The sequence below is a fragment of the Lissotriton vulgaris genome, chromosome 3_1, assembly GCF_964263255.1.
Source record: "Lissotriton vulgaris chromosome 3_1, aLisVul1.2, whole genome shotgun sequence".
Classification (NCBI taxonomy): Eukaryota; Metazoa; Chordata; class Amphibia; order Caudata; family Salamandridae; genus Lissotriton; species Lissotriton vulgaris.
Genome location: NC_141689.1, coordinates 1025632159 through 1025656371, shown reverse-complemented (window position 1 = coordinate 1025656371; position 24213 = coordinate 1025632159).

Sequence of the window (24213 nt, the reverse complement as noted above, 5' to 3'; positions counted from 1 at the left end):
CATAAGTTTCTTTATTACAAAAAAAAAATCTAAATATATATATTTACTTTATTTGACAAATTCCTTCAAGTAAGACAGTTCGATGATGGTTGTCATACTTCTTCTTGGACCCTCATGGTTTCCTCTACCTTTGCTGCCTTCTGAGCTAACTTCCTTATTACCATCCAGCTCCACCATGTTCAATTTTGAACTCTGTTCAAATTCCATATTTTATGGTCATCTGTTTGACCGCATTAGTAAACAGTTTAATAACTTTCATGGACTTGCTAAATTTTTCAAGCACCAGATTGGACTGGAAGTCGAAGTCCTGCCCAGTCTCCAACCTTGGCACATGTAATTTTCATTTTTTTAAGATTGTCAAACTCTTCCTTCACTATTCCCATTTTCTCTTCCATTATACTCTTCCATTCTACCTCGTTGAGGTTGTCTCTTACAGCAACTCCTCTCCTCTCGCTTACTGGGCTAGGGGAGATCACACAATTTGGCTTCCTTGCCCTGAGGAGTTTAAACGGTGTCATACCCCTAGAAGAATGAGGTGTTATCGTCTACACTCTTACTTTATCATGAATTTCCTCAAACAAGGACCTTATTGGTCAACCTTGAGCCCTGTATGGTCTCTTCTAACACTTTATTTAATCTCTTGATAAAGCCATTGCATTCTGGGTGTTTACAATCCTCTTTCCTTGACCATCCTGACAATATGCATCCTTTCACAATCCGAAATTCTCTATCTTTTTTCACCTCATCGATCCACTCTTCCTCCAGTGTGGAACCACCAGTGACCTAACTTAATTTGATTTAATCCTCACACAGCTCACTGTCCATAATTCCACTTTTCTCCTCACCAGAAAAAATCTCTGTAACACATGCGGGATAGGTACTCTGCCAATATATTCTTAACATGTGGAACACACGTCATACCAAAATTGAATTCTTGCACCACAATTACACAAATGTGCATATTTTTGTAGATGCCACAATGATGCCCTTGAATATAAATATATCTTTCAAGGGTTTATGATCAGTTTTAATCACAAATTTTCTCCTCCATAAAAAGTTTCTTAGCTTCCCCACTACCTAGAACACACCCAACGCTTCCTTCTCAATAACTGAATAATTACTTTCTGCCCCTCTCAAGCTTTTAGACACAATTAAAATAGTTTTTTCTTCACCATCAGCCACTTGCAAAAAAACGGCACCCAAACCTTTCGAGGTAGCATCCGTCATCAGTACTGTCTCCTGCCCTGGTTAAAAACTAGACAAACTGGGAGCACTCTTCACCTTTGTCTTAATTGCCACAATTTATTTTTTTAAGTCCACATTCCATCTAAATTCCACCCCTTTTTTGGGCAGTTCTCTTATGTTAAATATTCTTTTCTGCAAAACCTGCTATAAATTTACTGGAGTACTCAGTTGTTCCAAGAAATTTAATCAGCTCTTCTTTTTTCAGGTTTTGCATACTACTAATAGCAGTCACCAGCTCTTCCCTGCTTGAAGGTATCTAATGACCTAAGTTATCTATACTGTCCACAGAAAATTTACATTTGCTTATTTGAGGGAGAGACTATATGCATCCAACCTGGCAAGAACAGCAGGCAATCTCTCCTCATGCTCTGTTACAGAGCCACCGAACACTAATAAATTGTCCTAATATATCTTGCACCCAGATACACCTCTTAAGATGTCTTTACATCACCCTTTGAAACAAGGCAGAAGCCGAGACAAACCTGAAAGGCATCTTAACATACTTGAACATACCAAACAGGGTAACAACAGATGGCAGATCCTGAGACAAGGGGTGCAATTTTATCTGTCGGTAAGGGGACGTCAAGTCCAGAGAGTAAAAACACTTCTCCCTCCCAATCAAGCTCAGCATCTCTGTTATATTGGGTAGAGGGTACCTGTCCACTATGACACATTTATTAAATTCCGATAAATCAATGCACAATCTCCCCTCTCCATTCCCTTTCCTTGCCAGGACCACTGGGGGCAACCTTTCAGAACCTTCAACTTTCTCAATAATGCCATCTTTTTCCAAGCTTTCCAACTCCAGCTTCATGTCTTCCCTCACTTTCAATGGAACATTACACACCTTATTGCCTCTAGGTATCGATCCTGGTTTAATTGTCATTAAATAATTGTACTTCTTCAGACAATCCAAACCACCTTTGAACACATTTGGATAAGAACATTCATACTTCTGGTCACTCTTCACTAAATTTACTTTTTCTCTTAACCTCACTACAAGGGATTCAATCGGATCCATATAAATACCCAGCTCACTCTGATGAATCCAACTTATGAAAGAATCCCCTCTCATTGACACATAGATTTTCCCTGCTGTAATCCTGTCACTTAGCTCAATATCATCTTGGAACAACCCTAAGAGTCTTATGGGTTCCCCACCATAACCTCTAGGTTTTATATCAGCTTTGAACAATCTAACCTTTCCTTTAAAATCCCAATCATAAAATTCCTTTGGTATTAAAGTAATCTTTGCTCTGAATCAAAGAGCATGTTCACCTTTGCACCATCGACACACAGAACATCCAGTGTACCTTCATTTCCTATGGTATACACCTTCAAAATGATCAAATTTTCATGTACATTAGCTTCCTTTTTTTATAGTATCAACACACTCCATTGAATGCACAACTCTCTTCTGGGACATTCATTCTCTGAAGAAGCTGAGATCTCTACAGAAGTTACAGGAAAAAGCAGACGGAGGAAGAGGAAGAGGAGGAGTCACGAACTGCCGCTGCTGTTGACGCTGCTGCTGCCGCCATCGCCGCTGCCTGTGGCTTTACGGGCGGGTCGTCCAAGCTCTGGAGGGATTGCGAATTGTGAATCACGAGGCAGAGAGCTCCAGGGGCAGAATCCAGACAGAAGCAGGTAGAAGAGACGAGTGTTCGAGTGCTGAGCCTCGTTGCGCCTGGAGTGTGGTGCACGGCTTTCTATGCGCTTCTCGCCACTCTAGTCCCGGCCTCAGCGGCATAACCCAAGGCCCCCTCGGTTGAAGTTTGCTGAAGACTGTGCGAGGATGCAGCCAGAGTGAGTAGTTAAGCCCCTGCCCTCTTGAGCAACTCAGCGCTTTCCCGCAGCTCTGTCCTTGGCCGGAGTTCCGGAGGTCTGGGTGCCCGGGGTCCTCTGCCATCCCTGTTATCCGTCTTACCCCTCCCCTCCCCTCTTACCTACCAACCTACCTATCTACCATCAAACCGACCTTCCACAACTCCCACCTGTTCCCACTTGGACTCTGCCATTCTCACTTTTCTCCCCACTTTGTCCCCTCCATTTTGCCTACGAGCGGGGAGAGCATCGTGCACCACCCCCCCCTGTCTCGAGAGGCAGAGGAGACGTGGATGTGGGGGGGAGGGGATACGAACTACGGATCAGGGCAACCCGGACAATCCGGTCAAACCGGCCAACCTGGACACATAAAAGCCCCAGAGCCCAGAACTTGAGCTATGGCCAAGGCACCAGAAAGGAAAAAGCAAGGCCCAGGAAGGCTTAGCAAGTAAACTAGAATTGAGCAAACCGAGGGGGAAGAAAACCTCTGGAAGTCAAACAAACTAAACCACAAAGCCTCAAAGCTAAACAAGGCAAACCAACAAAACAATTAACCTAAATAAAAATTAAAAACCTGATCCTCTCAGCCATCATTGCAAGGCACTGCAAAGACCCCTACTGTACCGAAGGGTAACAACAACGTCGAAAAAGTCTCAGCAAAAGCCAAATAACGTCAAAGCTTTAAAAAACAGGGGAAAGAAAAAAAGGTAATCTATCAAAACGGCGCTAATAGGGAGCAAGACCTGCCAACAACTTCCACTAATTAAATTAAACCATCGTCACCACCACCGCCAAGCCGTCAAGCTATTACTAATTGGGAGTCGAATTGGCCCAGTGTTGCAAAACATCATCAACAGTTAGGAAAAAAAACAGCTAAAGACTAAAACCCGCCGAAAATTCACCGATCATCTCAGCTCAATCCACCGCAGGAGGTGCCAAGCTGACAATGAGGTCCGGCATGGAGAGGCGAGCTACAACAATCGCTACCAATACCAGGAAAAAGAAAAACAAAAACACCAAGGGCCCAAACGAGTCGACCAATAGCAACTTTCAAATATCAACCCTCCCGACTGTAAGGGAAAAGGCTGTCTACAAGGGCCCTGTAACGCCTGGAAGCATGCTAGTAGACTTAGACCTAGACCCAGGAGAAGAAGGAGTAATAAATACCCAGAAGCACTTTGGGTCTCAGGGGAAAAAACAATATTAACCTAGAATGTACTCTAAATTTTCCTTCATCAAAGACGCAGGAACATTACTAAACCTTAAGATCAATAACCAACTGAATCTCCCCTCTCTGTTAAACCCTCAGTACCCAGAAAACGTACCAGCTCTACCAGCCCCACCAGCTCCTGGTCCGTTTACTCATTCAACAAAATCGGAGTGGAGAAGATACAGCTCTACAAACATGTTGAATATTTCAACTGTAGGGGCTCTAAATGAAGAAGCTGGGCTACTGGCAGCCATCGTACCCCCTCCAATCCACTCTGGAAAAACTTCTGGGGGTGCATCTGAACTGAGACCACCGCACCAAGAAACCACGCCTTTCCCAGCCCCCATGTCTTCCCAAGAAGAATCGATGGAACCACCGACGGTACCATCTAGGATCCCCCTAGAGTCCAAAATCACAGTATTGACCCGCCATTCATTAAGTTGCCCCTCAGTTACAGCACCCCCCGCTTCCATGGCACCAATGTCTGAGGTATTTCACTTCACAGGCTTCATGACCCCCCCTTTTCAAGATACAACCGACACAAAACTATCCAGAGTGTCATCTACTCTACCACAACCGAAATTCAACTTCACCGATTGCTATCATGAGTTCAACAATCACAAACTCAATCTGGAATGTAAAGACAATAAGAAGGAAACCACAGCCACCCAGACGACAGCAGACAACACATCCATCAGCAACAGTATAAACCACAAGTTCCTAAAACCAACTTCGGCAGAACCCCATTCAGAAATACCCCTACCCAAGCTAACCAACAGACCAGTAACTGTGGAAGATGAACCTGATGAAATAATCCTAGCAGGTAACAATATCTCTGTCCTCACAAAGGAAGAATGGGAAAACTTGGTCACCACATATACATCTGAGGATAAAAAAGAAACAGCCCTCCAAGGACCGGGAACCACTCCCAAAAAGGCTGACGCTAGCACCCAGCCAAGTGAAACAGGAATATGGGCCTCCCTCTTAAACACAATGCAACTCTCCACCAAAGCACTGGAATACCACTCTGACAAAATGGATATCCAGCTCACCCTTCTCAACTGTCTGGCGCTACACATCACCAGCATTGACAGCAAGCTCTCATATATGAATAACTTCATAGAAAGAGCCCAACGTGAAGAGACCATACTCCCACCAAGCTGTACCTGCCATTTAAAAGTGGAAAAAATTGCAACACTACCAAGAGTGATGAGTGACATCCTCACCGACTTGAAAAATATAGCCATAAGTTCCAAATTAGACGGAGACAACTCAAACTTCAGTATTAGAAGTCCAGAAACCGACTGCCTAATTGCCTCCAATAAGTGGGCACAAAAGGAGATGCAAGAACCGGCCGCTCAAGACCCCAATCTAACGACACTCACCTCACCTTCACACCCAGCACCATAGTCAATTACCCACCTGCTGCAGCTACCCCTCCCCACCCCTCAATCACAGACATAGATCTCGCCCCCTCATACACCACCCGCTCCCCCATCCCCCCTACCAACACTCGTACCTCCGCTCATCTTCCCATATCCCCCCCACACTTTGCACTCCCGTCCCATCCTTCACACCAATCTTCTCAGAACACCCCTCCTCCCCCAACTGCACCCCACACAACATGACTCTCTCTCCGCCTATCTCCCCCCCCACACTTAGCACTCCCGTCACGCCTAGCCTGCGCCCCTCCTTCAACCTCTCACCCCCCACTCTCACTCCCCACTATCCCACCTCCACCCCCGCAACCGCCAGCCTCCACACCGCCCCATTTACCCTTCCCCTCCTAGCACTGATGCCCTTCCCAATAACGCCAACACCAACCCTAACACCAATCCTCTCTCTAACACTTCCAACCCCTTCACCAGCTCCACCTCTCTACCCCGATTCCCCCCCTTCTCCAGCAACCTATACGCCTGTTCACCGCCAGTACCCCTCCCCAACTCCGCGCCCAACACCACGCTGGACATGATTATGTCCACCCTCCTCCAAATGAAAGAAGAACTACACTCCATCAAAGAGTTGCTCATCACACACCCCAGACACCCCCTTCCCACCACCACCTTTACACCTAATAACACTTCCCCCTCACCTCCTACTCGCCTTACCACACAACACTCCCCACACTGGACCTCTATCCCCTCTCGCAATACCACCAATCGCAATACCAATCGCATTACCACCAATCATAATACTCCCTTTACACCTAACAACACCTCCTCCTCACCTCCTACTCGCCTTATCACACAACACTCCCCACACTGGACCTCTATCCCCTCTCGCAATACCACCAATCGTCCCAGACGCACTACCAATACGATCTCAGACCATGACATACACACCCTTCTCCACTCTTACGTCCCGGCTCCCCAAAAACGCCTAGCCACCAACCATCTGTCCATCCCAACGATTATCTCTAACCCCCTCAGGCACCAAAAGGATAACAACAGAGGCGCCGTCCCCAACAACCTCACAAATGTACCCCTCACTATAGAACCTTCCTCCACCCTCTGCACCCCTAGCCTCAAATGCATACTTCTCAATTGCAGATCGGCCCAAAGACATTCCGCGGGGATCGCCGATCTCATCATTTCTCTGGAACCGGATCTAACCATTCTGACTGAAACATGGTTGTCTGATTCGTCTACACCTATCATGGATATCCTAGTCCCCCCCAACTACAGTATCATTAGACTTCACAGGACCAAAAAGACAGGCGGTGGAATTGCCTGTATCTACAGAAGCAATCTCTCAGTTATTAAAGCATCCGCCCCCTCTCTTACTTCCTGTTTTTGGAAAAGAGACATGAAGAAACTCAACCCAACTCCTTACCGCCTAACAGCTGCAATCTCCTACTTCCCCCTTCCGGCGCTACGGACGTTCAACTCCTGACTGACCACTATCTCAATGCTATGTCCACAATAATCAATGAGGCTGCACCCATGCAACTGAAAAGAGTTTCGTCCAAGATCTCCAACCCATGGTATGACGGGAGCCTCAATGATGATAGACGGGCCATGAGAATGACAGAGCGCACCTGGAGGTCAGCCCCCTCTGCACTGCACCTAAAAACCCTGAAGAAACAGAGAAACGCCTACTTCAAGAAAATAAAACGCTCAAAAAGAGATTTCTTCAGCCTCCAGCTCGCCCAAGCAAAAAACCGCCCAAGAAAATTGTTTGAGCTAATCAGAACACAATCCAAAAAACAACCCCAGACACTCAGCACCATGGGCGTTACACCTTCTTGTGAAGACTTCTCTGCTTTCTTTAACCAAAAAACCGACAACATAAAAAGCGATCTCCTCAATGACGCAATCCTTTACTCCAACCCCCAACACACAGCAGCGTCTGAACTAAAAGAACAATGCTACATGGTAATCCTTTGGCACCTACTCCGAAGAAGAAATTGGCAGATTGCTCAGCACTCTGAAACCATCCAATCACCTCACTGACCCCCTTCCTGCTAACACTGTAAAAGACTTTACCCCTTTGCTCCTCCCACTCTGGACTAAGATTATCAATAGCTCTCTTCATCAAGGATCCATCCCTAACGTTCTCAAAGTCGGACAAGTCACACCGCTACTAAAAAAAAACAACAGCAGACCCCACTGATCTAAACAATTACCGCCCTATTACAAATATTCCCACTCTCGCTAAACTGTTGGAAAAATGCATACAGCTACAACTGACTAAACACATAGATAAGTTTGATCTCCTCAACGCTCATCAATCAGGCTTCCGAGCAGGGCACAGTACCGAAACTGCCATGACTCACATAGTTGACGATGCCCTCCGAATCCTAGACCAAAACGATACCTGCCTCCTCATCCTTCTTGATCTCTCCTCAGCATTCGACACAGTTAAACATGAGAACCTACTCGAACTATTAAAAACAAGAATGGGCATATCTGGGACTGTTCTCAAGTGGTTCACCTCCTTTCTACACAACCGGTCACAAAGATTCAAAAGCAACAACCTGATGTCCTCTCCGGTACCTGTATCGCTAGGCGTCCCTCAAGGATCCTCCCTCTCCCCAACACTGTTCAACCTAGTTATGGAACCTCTCACTACTTTGCTACAAACATCCAATTTTCACTTTCACATGTATGCCGACGACACCCAACTTTATCTCAAAATACATTCTCCCAAGGACATCATACTTCTGAACACCACGATCAGAAACACCCAATCCTGGCTTGCCGAGAATCACCTCGAACTCAATGCGCTGAAGACTGAGTTCCTCCTGATCTCACCTCCCGCAAAAATCTCTACGGCTCAAACATGGCTTAAGCACTTAACGGCTCTAAATGTACAGCCTACCATAGTAGACTCAGCAAAATCTTTAGGCATAACACTTGACGCCAATCTCAACATGCAGCAGCACATCAGCAAGGCAACCAAAGGAGCGAACTTCCAAATCAATTCCTTGAGAAAACTTAAACCCTTCCTTCCAGCCAAAGACTTCCAAACTGCAGTACAATCTATAGTCATCCCGCACATAGAATACGGTAGCACCGCCCTCTGCGGGCTCCCCCTAACTACAACAGCACCCCTAAGAGCGTCCCTTAACGCTGCAGCGAGGCTCATCACTGGCTCAAAAAAACACTTGCATATTTCCCCTGACTTTAAATCCCTGAACTGACTACCTTTTGAAGCCAGAATACATCTGAAAATCGCCTGCATGACGCACAAGGCTGTACACATGAACTCACCCGCCTACCTCACTCAAAAGCTGACAATTTCTGGTGGCTCTAGAACTACTAGAAGCACAAACAATCTTCTGCTGAAGCCTCGAAGATTTCGGAAGGAAAAAACCTATAAACGCTCCTTTTCAGGAATGGCACCCAGGATCTGGAATTCACTCCCTCCTGAAACCAGGCTCATCTCCTCCAACAAACTTTTTAAGAAAGAAGTAAAAGCGATCCTCATGGCTAAATACACATGATATATTATTCTGTATTTCTCATGAAACTGCTCTGTACTACCTGCCTGACCCCTTGGTCTATTTGTACTACTTGTATTATCGACTTATTTGATTGTATACGTTCCCTCTTTGTATATTTTTATATTGTTGACCCACCTGTCTGACTTTGCACACTCTACCTACACCACCTCAACTATCCCTACTCCTGTACTACTGATGCACCTGTGTGACTATACACCCTGCATACACCTACCTCAACTATGCCTACCTTTATGCTATCTCCAAAAGCATTTTAAGCACGCTTAAACAAGTATATGCTCCTTATTTTTGTACTTTTATACTATTGGCGCAACTGTTTGACTATGCACCTTGTACCGACACTACCACACCTGTGACCTTCTTCCTGTATTTTGACCTACCTATGTAACTATGCACCTTGTACCTAACTACCTCAACTATTACATTCTATTACTCTGTCACCCCCTTGTCCTTGTAAAGCGCTCTGATAGCTGCAAAGATCTTGTTCGCGCTATATAAAACTTTCAAAATAAATAAATAAAATAAACCACCACTTGTAACTTATCTGGAAACGGCAAAGGGTCAGCCAAAAGAACTAATCATGAAGCAACTTACCTTACGGCCCCAAACCTCCACGAAAAAGGTCGTGACACGGAAGCTGGACTCAAAGGTCCTCCCGGAACACTTAACCTGCCACCCTCCAAACCTGCAGGGTGTGTGGAGATTACGAATCTCGAACTAAAGGCAGCTATTATCAGTAGCTCAAAAACACAAGAAGAAACTACCAAAGAGGACAGGCTGCGCAGAACAATGGGCAAACATCCAAGCAGCGAAGGAAACAAAGGAGGAAAGGGAGGCATAAGAACTCACTTATAAAATCATACTTCCAAATCGTACCAAATCTTCAGACCGGCTCTAAGCAGGAGAACAAAGAATCCGGCATGTTAAAAATCCAACAATTATACCAGAACTCAACTAAGGCTTAGACCACAAGAAGCCCAGCAGGAGTAGTAGAGGACCACCCCAATGATCGCAATCAATACCCAATTAATCACCAAGAAAAGCGATCTGCAGCAATCAGCCTAATACGCATGGAAGCGAGGACCCCACAACGGGCGGACACCCAGTAGCACGCGACATCAATCAGCACCAATCCTGGGCTGTCAAATCCAACTTAGAAACAAAAATCAAAACGATCACTCCTCCACAACCCAATACCGGCGAAAAACTTAACTCCAAACAGCAAAGCCCCAGCAAGGGCAACGAAGTGGAAAAACCACAATCGACATTTTTAAACGAAAAGCGAGGCTGCAAGCGCCTATGCACCAGAAACTCAGTGGACAACTGTCAATAAGCGACTTCAAAAATAATCCTGTTCGTCCCAGAGTACAAGTCAAAAGGATGAAGGGACACCCTAAACCATAGTAATATTCTTCAAATTCTAAACGGAATCAGCAGTTTGGCTGGGATCAGAACCCAAGATCTGCTGCCAGTAGAATTTGAAATCTTCAAACATCTTTCGGACCAAGAGACAACTAGGACAGAATGGGCAACACCAGAACTAGCAGAGAGAATTCTTAGGGAAGAATCCCAAGTAGAAGCCGGGGGATCCGAGTGTATCAACATCGGCCAGTTGGTTATCCGGACCCGCTGCTCCAAAGTCATTCAGATTCCAACAAGAGTTTACCTAGCAGCTCGAGAGGGCCCGGTCAAGCCAGCAGTACCTCGGTAGCAGGTCCAGATGCATTCAGCCCCGCAACTGGGGGTTGTCAGAGTCAAGAAGGAAGCCATCTCTCAACTGACTGGTCCTGGATATCTAAAACTATAAATCTAAGAACATGACCCAACAAATAATGAAGGGAATTTAAAACTCTGCTCATGGAACATAAATGGTCTTCGGGCCAAAATCAGTGACCACTCACTACTGTCATATTTTTAAAAGTTCGACTTAGTACTCCTACAGGAAACCTGGCTGGAGGATCCCCTCCACCTACAAGGTTATAAGACCTACCACCTCCCGCAGTTCGGAATTCAAACTATTGCCACTGTAAAAGAGGACTAACCATCTAGGCTATATCAAGTTATATCAACAGGAAAAAACAAATAAGCAAAAACACTACATCCCTTGAAATAATGGCAATCCAGCTCGAAATGCAGAGCCAGCATTTCATTTTGGTAAACATTTATATTCACCCTCAGAGTAAGAGGAACGGTGCGAAGCAGTTAATAGTCGAACTGACAAAGCTAATAACAAGCTACATTATAACAGGTGACTTTAATATGTTTCTTGCCGAGGGCACAGTTGGGGGATCATCTCCCAGGATAAATACAAGTGGGGCAACCCAACTAAGACCTCAAAGGATATTCTGAGAGAGTTGGAAAGTCTATCGCTGGTAGTGCTAAACGGCCGCACACTAGGGGACAGACCCCAAGCCCCAGCCTTCCACAGAAAACTAGTTAACACTGCAATAGACTACACCTTCCTCTCTCTACCGCTTTTTGGCTTAACAAAGGACTTTAGGATCGGGGTGTCAGACCACATCGACCACCAACCGCAAGAGCTCTCTCTTGGTCTCCAGGGCACCGCCTTAACATATGCAAACCCGGACTCCCATCTAATGATGAGATACCAACACAGGAGAATCAGATGCAAAATCCGCGAACCAGAAAAGCTATCAGCCGTCGCAAAAACCCTGTGGGAGGAAACCAAACCCTCCCAAGGAAACATCGTCCCCACCTGGGAAACCTTCACTAAAGCTCTAGGTCAATCCGCTCCTTCAGTAGTCTCACAACAAGCAAAAAGAGACTACCAGCAAAAACAAAGTGTTAGGGTGGAAAGTAGCCAGCGTATCCATCTTTCATTAAGCCAGCATGCCGAACTACGACAAATAAGGGGAGATATAAACAGAGCAATCCGCACCCTCCGCAAAAACAACCCGACCAACGGCACTGCAGATGTATTAAGAAAGCTTCGGACTAGGAAAAACAAAATCATTTGGTGTGCAAAAAAGGACAACGCGAAATCACTATGGGCAAAACTATTGAACAACGCAAAAATGAATAACAGCTCAAGATTCTGGCAACCGATTAAGAGTATTGAGAACCCACTGGCACCTGGGATCAACTCACACATAACAGAGGATGTTTCGGCAAAACATTTACAAACTTACTTCAATTTAGCCCCACGCAGCAATCTGCAAAAAATAGCTGAGTATCACGGTGCCCAACCACCCCGCCCTATCCAAGAGAATGGATCACCACTCAGCTTCTCTCCTAAAATGATTGAGAGCAGAATTAAGCAAAGCCATCAAGAAGGAGCGCCAGGGCCCAATGGCTTGCCACCAAAATTATATAAACAAGACCCAAAATATTGGTCCAGCGCACTACTACCACTCTTTGACAACATCGCCGACACAGGAACAATCCTAGAATCGTGGAAAGGCTCAATTATTTCCCCTATTTATAAAAAAGGCTGTAAGAGCGACCCAAAAAACTATAGGCTTATAGCTCTAATTGACATTGAGGCCAAATATTACACAGGCCTTATACTGGCCGATCTACAGGAATGGGCCAGAGAAAAAAAATGAATCCCAATCAACCAAACAGGGTGTCAGGAAAACTTGGGTACTACTACAAATATTTTGGCCCTCTCTCTCCTAACTGACTCCACAAAAGCAATGAGACAACCATTATTTGTTTGCTTTATTGACTATAAAGCCGCTTTTGATAGCATTGACAGAGGAAAATTATGGGCAAAGGTAGCTCAATGGGAAATCCCTCCAGCCCTCCTGAATCAACTCATTTTATTAAACACTGAGACATGTGTTCAAATTAAACTGGGGAGCGGCACGATCATGTCTAGGTGGATTCCAATTACCAGAGGCTTAAAGCAGGGCTGCGTCCTTGCTCCAACCCTATTTAACCTCTTTGTGGCTGACCTCTAAATTGAACTAGACAACTGTAATCATCATGTGCCAAATCTGGGTGGTCTCCCTCTTTCAAATTTACTGTATGCTGACGACCTGTTACTAATTAGCCAAACCCAAGTTGGCTTACAGCACTTACTTAATACTACAAACAACTTTGCCACAAACAACGGGTTGGAAAAGTCGAAAATTATGGTAATAAACCAGCAAAGCACAAAAAAACGATCGGAAGGGAAGCTGGGCGATGGTGAACTCGAAGTAGTCAAAGACTATAAATACCTAGGAATAATCTTTGACAATAACGGGTCATATGATCACCAAAAAGAGGCAATTCAAAGGCGAGGGGCCCTCCTAGCAATCACCTTAAAAAATCTTAAAAATAAAATAACCAGACCAAACCTGCTCCCGCTGCTCGAAGTACTCCGAGCGAAGCTCTTACCAACGATAACCTACGGTAGCGAGGCCATGCGAGGGAAGGATGAAACAACCCTGGACAAAACGGTCTTTAAAGTGCTAAGAATAATATTCAAGCTTCCAAAATATACTTCCCCAGTGCAACTAAGTCTCGAATTTGGACTACCAAACAAGGCAAAAAACAGGAAGCGTACGTTAAAAGCTGGTACAAAATAAAGAGCGCCGCGGCCGGATCACTAAACTCATTTCGATGGAAAGAAATATCAAGGAAAAATAACTCCCCCGCCATGGCTTATCTTCAATCAGGGATCAGTGTGTTAGCCCTACAGAACATCTGGGAATCTGGACTTCCTTTTAACAACGTCAAAGACCTGGTTAATAAGTCGATAAACCCCGTCTCAACTGAAAAAGACCAAGCAGGGCCCATAGCTGGTTTGTGATTCAAAGTTATTCACAATGCTCACCACAATTGTACCTAGGCACCAGCTTCTCTAGAACACTGAAGGAAAGCTTCTTGGCAATGAGGATGGGGATCTTACCAGTTAAAACCCACATGCCCCCCTGGAAACCCTCATTTCCAACCACCCTCTATAGACTGTGTGGAGGTAACCAAAGAAGATGTGTTGCATTTTTTGTGTATTTGTAAGTCGCTAGACCGGGAGAGGAGAGAGCTGTTAAAACCACATATAAATGAAATGCAGATCCGGTCTTGCAGACAGGCAGTGAAGGCGTGCTTTGATGGGGCCAATGTTAGATAAGTTTTCAGTTTTGTTCGTTTTATGAAAAAAGTACAAACAAAACTGGGCGCGGAAACCTGAGTACAACCACCTTCATCCACGGCCTCCTGCCAGGTGATTGTATATGATTTTTACCCCACATAGACTCCAAAACTAGCGGGCCATGACTCAACAATCGACCATTTAGATCTATGGACACAGGGGGCAACCTGAGTCCAGGACTCGCATACAAACTTCGCCTGAACTACGAAGTTCATTATACTTTTATTACATGTATTTTTAAGCAGTTAAACTCTTGTTTTAGAACATAGTAACTCTGTTTTTAAGGAAATATGAAAATGTGTTATATATGTGTTTTTTATATCTGTACGGACTGCTAAGATTGTAATTAATCAAGCAATATTATTATTATTATTAATAAAAAATTTTAGAGCGCGAACAATGGCCCATGGGCGTCTCGGCGCTAATAAACACTTACTACTACTACTCCATTGAATGCTCAAGTTTTTGCCATAATCAAAATATCATTCACAGTTGGTTTGTGTTTTTGCCACAAAATCTCCCTTGTTTTTCAATAACATACCCAAACATGTTGATCCCTTAGCAGTTCCTAACAGGAAGAGCCAAACGTACATGTACATGCTAACTTGCTCAATGATGATATATACTCTTCAGTGGACACATCAGACTTTTGCATTTGTTTCCCAAAATGATACTGCTCTAACACGGTACGCACCTTAAAGAGATAATGTACATCTAATTTCTTTCGACAAATTTCAAATTCATTCAAGTCAGATGAGTCAAGTTCACTTAATTTAGGTAGACATTCATAAACATCTTGCCCTTACTGGCCTAAACAGTGCATCAAAAGGGATGTTTTCCGTTCTGCGCTTTAAGATGTTCCACAAACCATGGCATAATGGAAGAACACTTTTTTCCATGTTGTCCAGAGAAGAATAGGTTCTCCTGATAAATATAAAAAGAAAGGAGGAGGACTTACCTCTTGCATCATTAAACAATAATCTCCATACAATATCCAGAGTTCCCACTCAACTTAATGTAAGACACCTGTAAAGAATTATTACAAGAGAATCTACCAGTCGGAAATCAATGTTGGTTAACAGTTGTAGTCCATAAAATGCTAATAACACTGACCAAAAGTGTGCCAGTCATACACTACACATGCCACTTTTATACAACATGTGAGCACCAATAAATAATATCAGGGTTCGCGAGACAAAATGTCTACTATAACAATTGATATGTGAATCACCGATGTATATTTTTCAGAAATAGAGTTATGTTCAGTGTTCACACAGATGAGTGAATCACTTTATTTAGCGCTCCAAATGTCAAATACAATGAATAAAGACTGTATATACTGCTATAACACAATGTTTGCTAACAATTGGTGTGCGAATCATCGAAGTAGAGGCAGGTTTATCAGTGTTCGCTAGGATGTGCGAATCACAATTAAATTATAATGTGCATTAGCACAGGCAAAAGTCACTGACCATGTATACCAATCTATCACATTCCTCATAAACAAATGATGTGTGAATCACTGAAATGCACTAAGGGTACCAGAGTTCGCCATGGTGAGCGAATCACTGACAAATTTGAATGTGTATTTGCATTGGGATTGTCGGTAAGAGTGCTGTCACTACCTCCAATATGGCTGCCACAGCATGATGAATGTAATAACGCACACACTCAGGAGGCCCTCTGCCAATGCTGAGTGAGTGCCATAGTTGTTTTTAGTGCACGTGGGCACATGGGCCAGCAGATTACGCAGGGGCATGTGATAAGCCATTTTGATGTTTCTCTTGCTCCCAGAACTCACAAAAACAAATTCCTGCTTGCAGTCCTGCACCGCCTACGACCAAATACTACTAGCATTGCGGTATGGGCACAGGGTGTTGCTGAAGTTCCACGCCACCAAAAAATCCACAAAATACACGATGCAGGAGTCCACAATGAATGAAATCTACAATGCAGAACAGTTGTTGAGATGAAGAATGCGTCGTTTTTTCCGCTCGTCACCAGTGTGAAAGTAAGACACTCAACACCACAAAATAATCTTCTTAATGCTTCATTTCATTTCAAGTTCTTCACAATCACCCCAACCTACTCTTTTGAATCTAAACATTCTTAGAACCACTGGTTCACCCAGCAACAGGCCAGGCCACGCACACGGTTCTATGTTACAACACAAGATACCACAACATGGCACAGAAATATTCAGCACACTTAACTCCACAAACCAGTACATTGGAGGTAGTTATATATCTTCAAGAAACATGGATGTGATGTTAAAAATAGTAAATCTATCCTTGCTTATATATATTTACCTTCACCCTAGTTTAGTTGTTGATATTCTGGACACAGTATTTTTATATGAAAATAATTCTGTCCTTTCCAGAAATCAAATCCAAGGCACTTTAGATTTCAAATCTGAGCCCCACGCCATGGTTCCCTTTCTGGATAAAAACACAAAAGGGATAAGACACAGATTCTCTCTATTTGGTTCCAATGGCAGCTCAGGATCTTTCATCGTAGACCAACTTAAATACTTACAAATATTGCTAAGAGAACAATATCATATATATGCTGTACACAGAACAATAAACTTGCAATATGCCTCCATAAATGGGTAAATTCCTACCATTTACCCTGATGGGGCATAGGTCTAATAAAGTGTAATAATCCTCTTTTGAGCCCTCCCAACATAGGGAAACAACACTTACAACGCAACTTTTACAACGCACTACCTTTACAGCGAAGCTTTTACACCGCAACATCCATTACAACGCATGCCATTAGAACGCAACCATTACAACGCATGACACTACAACGCATACCACTACAACGCATGTCATTACAACGCATACCATTACAACGCATACCATTATAACGCATACCTACACTATCCAACACTTACCCTACTGTTGCACCCCCTGGAGTTAGAATAGTAATTTTTACCCATACACTATCCAATACTTACCCTACTGTTGCACCCCCTGGAGATAGAATAGTAATTTGTACCCCTACACTATCCAATACTTACCATACATGCAATGTAATGGTATGCGTTGTAAAGGTATGCGTTGTAAATGTAGTATGCGTTGTAGTGGAATGCGTTGTAAAGGTAGTTTCAAAGAATTTGTTGTAATGGCATGCGTTGTAATGGAATGCGTTGTAATGGACGTTGCGGTGTAAAAAATGCGTTGTAAAGGTATGCGTTGTAAAAGTATGCGTTGTAACGACATACATCTCCCAACATATATTCCGTTATCTTTTTTCTAGAGGATTGCTGTCTCAATCTGACCATTCATGTGCATTCATAAAAAAACAAGAAGGGTAGTGTGTTGTATTACAGGTCAGCCCTTCCATATTTACAATATGTGGTAATCTCTCTATGGACTAAACATCCGATTGGTCTTCAGTCACTTACCTCTTATCTGTTACTCAGAAAACATCTTAAAGCTTATTGCTTTTTAGTTTCAGTTGTAGTCTTCTGTCTTCCTTTAGTGAGCGCATAAACAGTCAATCAATTAATCAATCAAATGCTTAGTTCAATCGATCCAACATTCCATCAACATACCTATTTTTATCACTATTTACTTCAGTTCTTCCATCCACTAATTTTGTTTTTTAAATCCATACATTCCTAGTTTTATCCCAAATGTCAAGTTCAAGGGCCTTGCAGATATAAAGCATACATGGCATGATATAAACGTATTCATAAAATTCTGATAATCTTGGGATATAGCCTCATTTGGAATAATGCACCGTAACAAAATAATTTTGATTCCTGCCTGAGCTCAACCAGTATAAAATCAGTTTTAATGTCGCTCCAGCATCTATGCTTTTAGGGGATCTTTAAAAATCTTTTTAGAAACTTTGACCCTCAGTACCGAATTTGATATGCCCCAATCTCAATTTTTCCGGTACCTGCAATTCCGACATGCCCTGACGCCCAGCATTGCCAACCTTGACTCACTCCCTGAATTTAGCCCGATCGAGGCGAAGGTCTTCATGGGTGATCTTGGGGACAAAAAAGTATCGCGCATTTACCAAACAATGGTCACCCACTGCTCCCCTACTCTTCTCTCACTGAAGACGACTTGGGAGGCTGATCTCGGCCCCTTGGACGAAGATGACTGGCGAGAGGCCTTGGAATCCCCGAGGGGGGCGGCTATCGCAATGCGATTTCGATTCATACAATTCAAGATTCTCCATAGAGCGTACTATACCCGAGAGCGTCTGTGGAAGGCGGGCCTGATTGGGTCCCCAGAGTGTCTGCGGTGTGGGGCTGAGGTGGGTACGTTACTTCACACAATGTGGTCGTGCTCTAGGCTGGTTGGCTTTTGGGGGGGTGTTTGGGGATGTCTGTCTGAGGTGCTGGGCTGGACCCTCCCCCGTACTCACCGTCTGGGTCTATTGCATGTCCTGGAGGGGGTTGGTGGTAATATCTATAAGCGGCACCTGCTCCTACTGGGGCTAGTGGTAGCTAAAAGAGACCTGGCCCGAGCGTGGAAGAATGTGAGGCCCCCCCCCCTGAATGCATGGAAGGCTGGTATAGACTTCTGTATGGGCCTGGAGAGACCTATATTTGAGGCACGAGGATGCCCCCGCAAACACTTTAAGATATGGAAGAGGTGGGCAGACTATAGAGGTCTGACACTGGACCCCCCAGTGGAGCAAGAAGAAGATCTTTAGCCCCGTACAGGCTGGCAAAGCCCATGTCCACACACACATTACCCACGTCACAAACTTACGTCGATACAGTTAGTACACACATGCATAGGGTTAGGGTGGGTTCCAGGGTGGGATCAGGGAGTTGGGTAGATAGATAGCGGAATAAGATGAAGGTGGGGTAACTGTTTTCTGATATCCTTGATTGCATTATCTCCTTGCTTGGACACTCGGTTGACTTATATGATTGTATCACAATGTCTGGTGGTGTAGTCCTGATTGTGGGCTGCCACTCTATTTCATATGCTCATCTTCATCAATAAACTGGTTGTGAAAAAAAAAAAAAATCTTTTTAGAAACTTTCCAGTGAATTTTAGATTCCATGACTCAAATACTCAAAAGGAAATCACAAATCTGCAGACATTTAAAGTCATTTCAAATCCAACCGGAAATAATGCTGACATCTGTTCAGTAATACATAAATCTGTGCAACCTAATATTTATGAGTGTTATCAGGAAGTAGTAATCAGACTCCTCTACTGGTCAACTCACCCATTTCTCTTCACCTCTCTCTGTTTGTACACCTCCCTAGCTCTCCTTTGTGTCTCTATTTCACCCTCTTCCTCACTGATCTCTCCATACATTACCATTATTCTCCCTATTTATAATCCTCATTATTCTTTTTCTACTTCACTTCTGTCTCTCTATCTCACTTTGTTTATCACTACTTCTCATTTACGCCTCATCTACCTGTCTACCACTCACCCAACTCTACCTGTCTCTCTGCTTCCTTCCCTGCTCTCAATATCTCTCTATGGGCCTGAACAAGAGTTTGACGGATGGGTTACTTCGTCACAACCTTGTTGGATATCCCATCTGCTGTATTACAAGCACCGTTGGATATAATGCACTAGTAATAAAGTGGAAGGGATATCCGACATGTTTGTGGCAGTGTAACCCATCCACTGAACTCTAAATTAGGCCCTGTGGGCCAGAAGTATCAGTGGGTTTTACCCATTCTGTGTCTATGGGAAAATGTGTTCATACATGTGGCCCTATAACTCTAAATGCATTCTAAAACCTTACCTATCACTCTGCTTCTTTTTCTCTCCTTACTTCCTTCACATTCTATCACTCTGTAGCTTTCTTTCTGGTCACTTCATATTTTTGTTTTTACCATGCATCTCTCCGTACCTATCTTTATCTATCCCTATCTCTACATTTCTTCTCCCTCTACTTCACCTCTCTTGCTGTTCCATTCTCTTTACAACTCTGCCCTTTTTCTGTCTTCTGCTGTCTTTCATTTCTCTTGCTTAACAGAGGTGGAGTTCTCTATAGAGCCGAAGAGCTGTGCACATTGCAGGAAAAGAGGAGGGGCAAAGCAATGAAAGGGATTTAAGGAGGAAAGTATTCAATTTCACCCAATGGAATGGAGAAAGTGCTAGGAGCAGTACTTTGAATTTCCCAGTTGCAGCAAGAATCCAGTTGCAACTGGGGATGTATTTGTTTCCCATAGATTGACAATGAATAATACTACAGTCCACGTGCTATATACGTGCCTTATTTTATTAAACTGCACTAGTCGATTAAACATCCATCACTCATCCCTCACATGCCTTTCCTAAGGTGACACAAAAGGGCTGGCTACATACTGAATTCCTCATAAATTATCACTGGAAGAAAAAATAAAAACTTGATTCTAGTGCAAAAAAACAAATGCCCATATCAATGCTTGTTCAAGCTTTCCTATGGAACCTTTTGGCTGGCCAACCCTGGCAACCTACCTTTCAGTTTTTTGTGCCCGTTTCCAAAACTTTAACATATATTTAAATACTGTTCAGTCAGCATCTGGATTGAATGATCTGAAAAGGGTAATAAATTCAAAGTGCCCTGATGCGGGGGCTCCAAGAATGTCATGCCCTGGGCTCAAACGTCCTTATGATGGCACAGATACCTGTAAAAACCTCTAAGTGCCACCCACTACAGGACTTTATTCCGGATGTTAGGCTCATATTGTCCACTATGTTCACACGTTCTCAACTTGTTCCACACTGAGCGCTTATTGGGAAATAGTTTTTTTGTAAATTGTTTGATGCGTGGGATTCTCGATCGATTTTCAATCCAACATTCATGATGGCGAAAATCACAACACATTTACAAATTTCACACTAAAGTCAGGACGCCTATTACTTTGATATTAATGAATGGGTTCGAGAAATTACAGCTCTCTACTACTTCAGCAAACTTTATTTTTCAAATGTACCCATTGGCGGTTTTGCTTTCAGTTGGCAAATTCAATAAATACAGTTCCTAAAACTCAGGGGGGGGAGGATCACTCAATAGTGAGAATAAGTTCATCCCCACCATGTCAGCCTTTTAGGTTTCATTTAATTAAATTAAACAAATATTATGGACAGAATTTAGCTACATTGAGGATAATGTTTGCAAAAGGTAATTCATTAATTCCATAATTTGTCTATAACTTCAATAGGTCTAGTTCTTGATTTATGAGACGTTTCAAATACTGCTCAATAAAAAAATATTCTGGGGGTTTGTAAGACATAACAGGTCCAAATCTGGGGCAGTAATAACGATGAACTTAGTGCCTTTCTTGATGAATATTTTTAGGTAAGTGTGGAGTTTAGTTCATCAGATGGATTCAAATTCTAAATTCTCTTGAATAATCACTTAATGTTTTCTAAAGAACCATTCAGTGCTCATACAATCATTACCAGAAACCAACATTGCATTTTGGGAAAGCCGCTCACCATTCAGGGTATTTCAATCTTCAATCAGTTTGCTGAGAATGTAAACAATGGTGCTAATTGTCATTCTCATCCTTGTACTTCTCAGGGTAGCAAATTCTCTACTGTAGTGTTCATTTTGGAATTGCTCAGTTTAATTTCTCTCAAGCATTTGTAGTTGTGAATGTACTTGTATTCAGAATGGTACTTTTTTACTGCCTGGATTTCTTTCTACTAATAAGATGCACCACAGACTTCACATCTTCAAAAAATATCCAATAAATTATCCCTTTCGCTGTCAGGCCTTTCACCCCCCTCAATGCTAAGGGCCTGATTACGATCTGGACAGACAGGTTACTCCATCACAACGGTGATGGATATCCTGTCCACTGAAATATAAATGCAATTATAACCGATCCGATTGATATTTCGGCAGACAGGATATCCCTCACCGAGTGACCCGTCCGCCACGATCTACATCAGGCCCTAAGCCTATTTTTGGCAATTTGTGATAGTTTACACTTATGCCTCCAAAACATTTTTCCACATAATGAATCCATGCCAAATGTGCATCCTTTTTCCCAGCGTCTTTGGGATTCCAATGATACCCAGGGTTTGTGGATTCCCCTTAAGAGGACTGAGAAAGAAGCCAAAATATAGCTAAATGTTGTTTTTCTGGGAAAAATTGTAAAAAGGGCTGCAGAAAAAAAGTGTCAATTTTTGTCCTGTGCAAAATGCATCAATTAAACATTTGTACCACAGTTTGGGGATTTTACAGGGAGATAGCTGATTTTTTCTCTTTTTTGTGCTTTGAACCTCATTCCACTTTGTGGTAGAAATAGATACAACCCATAGTGGATCCCAGAAATCTATACATTTCTGAAAACTAAACATAATTCTGAATTCAGCAAAGGGGTCTTTGGTGTATTCCTTCAAGGTTTTCCTATAGAAAGTAACAGTTGAAATAAAGAAATTTTTGAAATTGAGTTAAAAAAACAGCCAAGTGAGTCTACATTTTCAGTTTTCATCTGTAACTTCTTTTAACTATGGCAGATTTTCAATAGTAATATGCTGTTATGTCCGCTGGATCCTTCTGGTTGGGGGATATATAGGGTTTGTAGGTTCTTCAAAAACTCAAGGTACCCAGAACCAACAATCGAGCTGCAACTTTAGAATTGTTTTTCATTGTGTACTCACAATACAGCAATTCATACAGTAAATTCACCGCCATAAAAAATGTAGTGGTGAGGAAACTCGTAATATGCTTAGCGGTTCTGCAGTGCCACTGCCAGCATATTGTGGCATCACACACAGCCCTGGCACAAGTGAGGGAGCACGGATCCCCAGCGGTAGCGGCTGTCTAATGGCGATCCGACCGCCATAGTCGTAATACATCAGTTGGACCGCCAGTGCGACAAGAGCCAAAGTCTAAATCAACCTCTATGTGTTTTTGCAATATGGGACGCTATGGAGTTCGACCCCATCTCAGATGGAACCTAGGGAAACTTACCAAACCGGCACATTTTTGAAAAGTAGACAACCAAGAATATCCACGGTGGGCGACTTGGTTGGCTCTCACCAGGTTTTTTTTACCCAGAATCCTGTGCAAAGCTCAAATTTTGCCGAAAAATAAATTTTCCTTGCATTTCTGTTATGAAACGTCCTTGAATCTGCAGATGAGCCACAAAGTCCCTAGCACCCAATATTCCCCCAAGTCTCCTGAGAAAAATAATACCTCACTTTTGTGGGTGGGCCTAGTGGCAATTTTTTTTTTTTTTTTAGTGTATCTTATATAGCGCACGGCTACCCCAACGGGGAGTCCCGGCGCTTGCATTGGGAACCCGTCCTGGCTTTTCCCTGTGAGATAACCCGTACTGGGCATCCCCAAGGTGAAAGCCAGGCATCCCGCCGCGGGGGGCCGTAGTGGAGATTAAGCAAGCTATTACCCAGAGTTGCACAGTGTGAACCCGTGATTCGAGTAGGCACCGAAGTGAGAATTATCGAGTCCGTGGACACTTGGGCTCAGACCCTTCCGCGTCGGGAATTGAACCCTGGTCCCGGGTTTGACCTCAGCTTCCGGGTATGCCTTCTCTAACCATTGAGCCACACTTCTCTACTATGGCAATGACAGGGAAGGGCCCAAAATGTATAGAGGAGACATCAAATGTATCTATTACTAAACAACTGTGTTTTGCAAGGGGAACACCTGCATTTTTGGTCCCGGACTCGGCAGTCATCTAAGGAAACCTAGCAATTCCACACATTTCTGAAAACTAGACGACCAGGGAAGTCCAGGGAAGTGTGACTTGCATGGATCGCACAATGTTTTCTTACACAGAATCCCTGCAAATCTCAAATTTAGATGAAAGGCTACATTTGTCTCCCATTTCTGTGTGGGAAAATTGTGAGATCAACAGGCCAGCACTAATTGCCTACCACTTAGTGTTCCCCAGGTCTCACGATAAAAACTTTA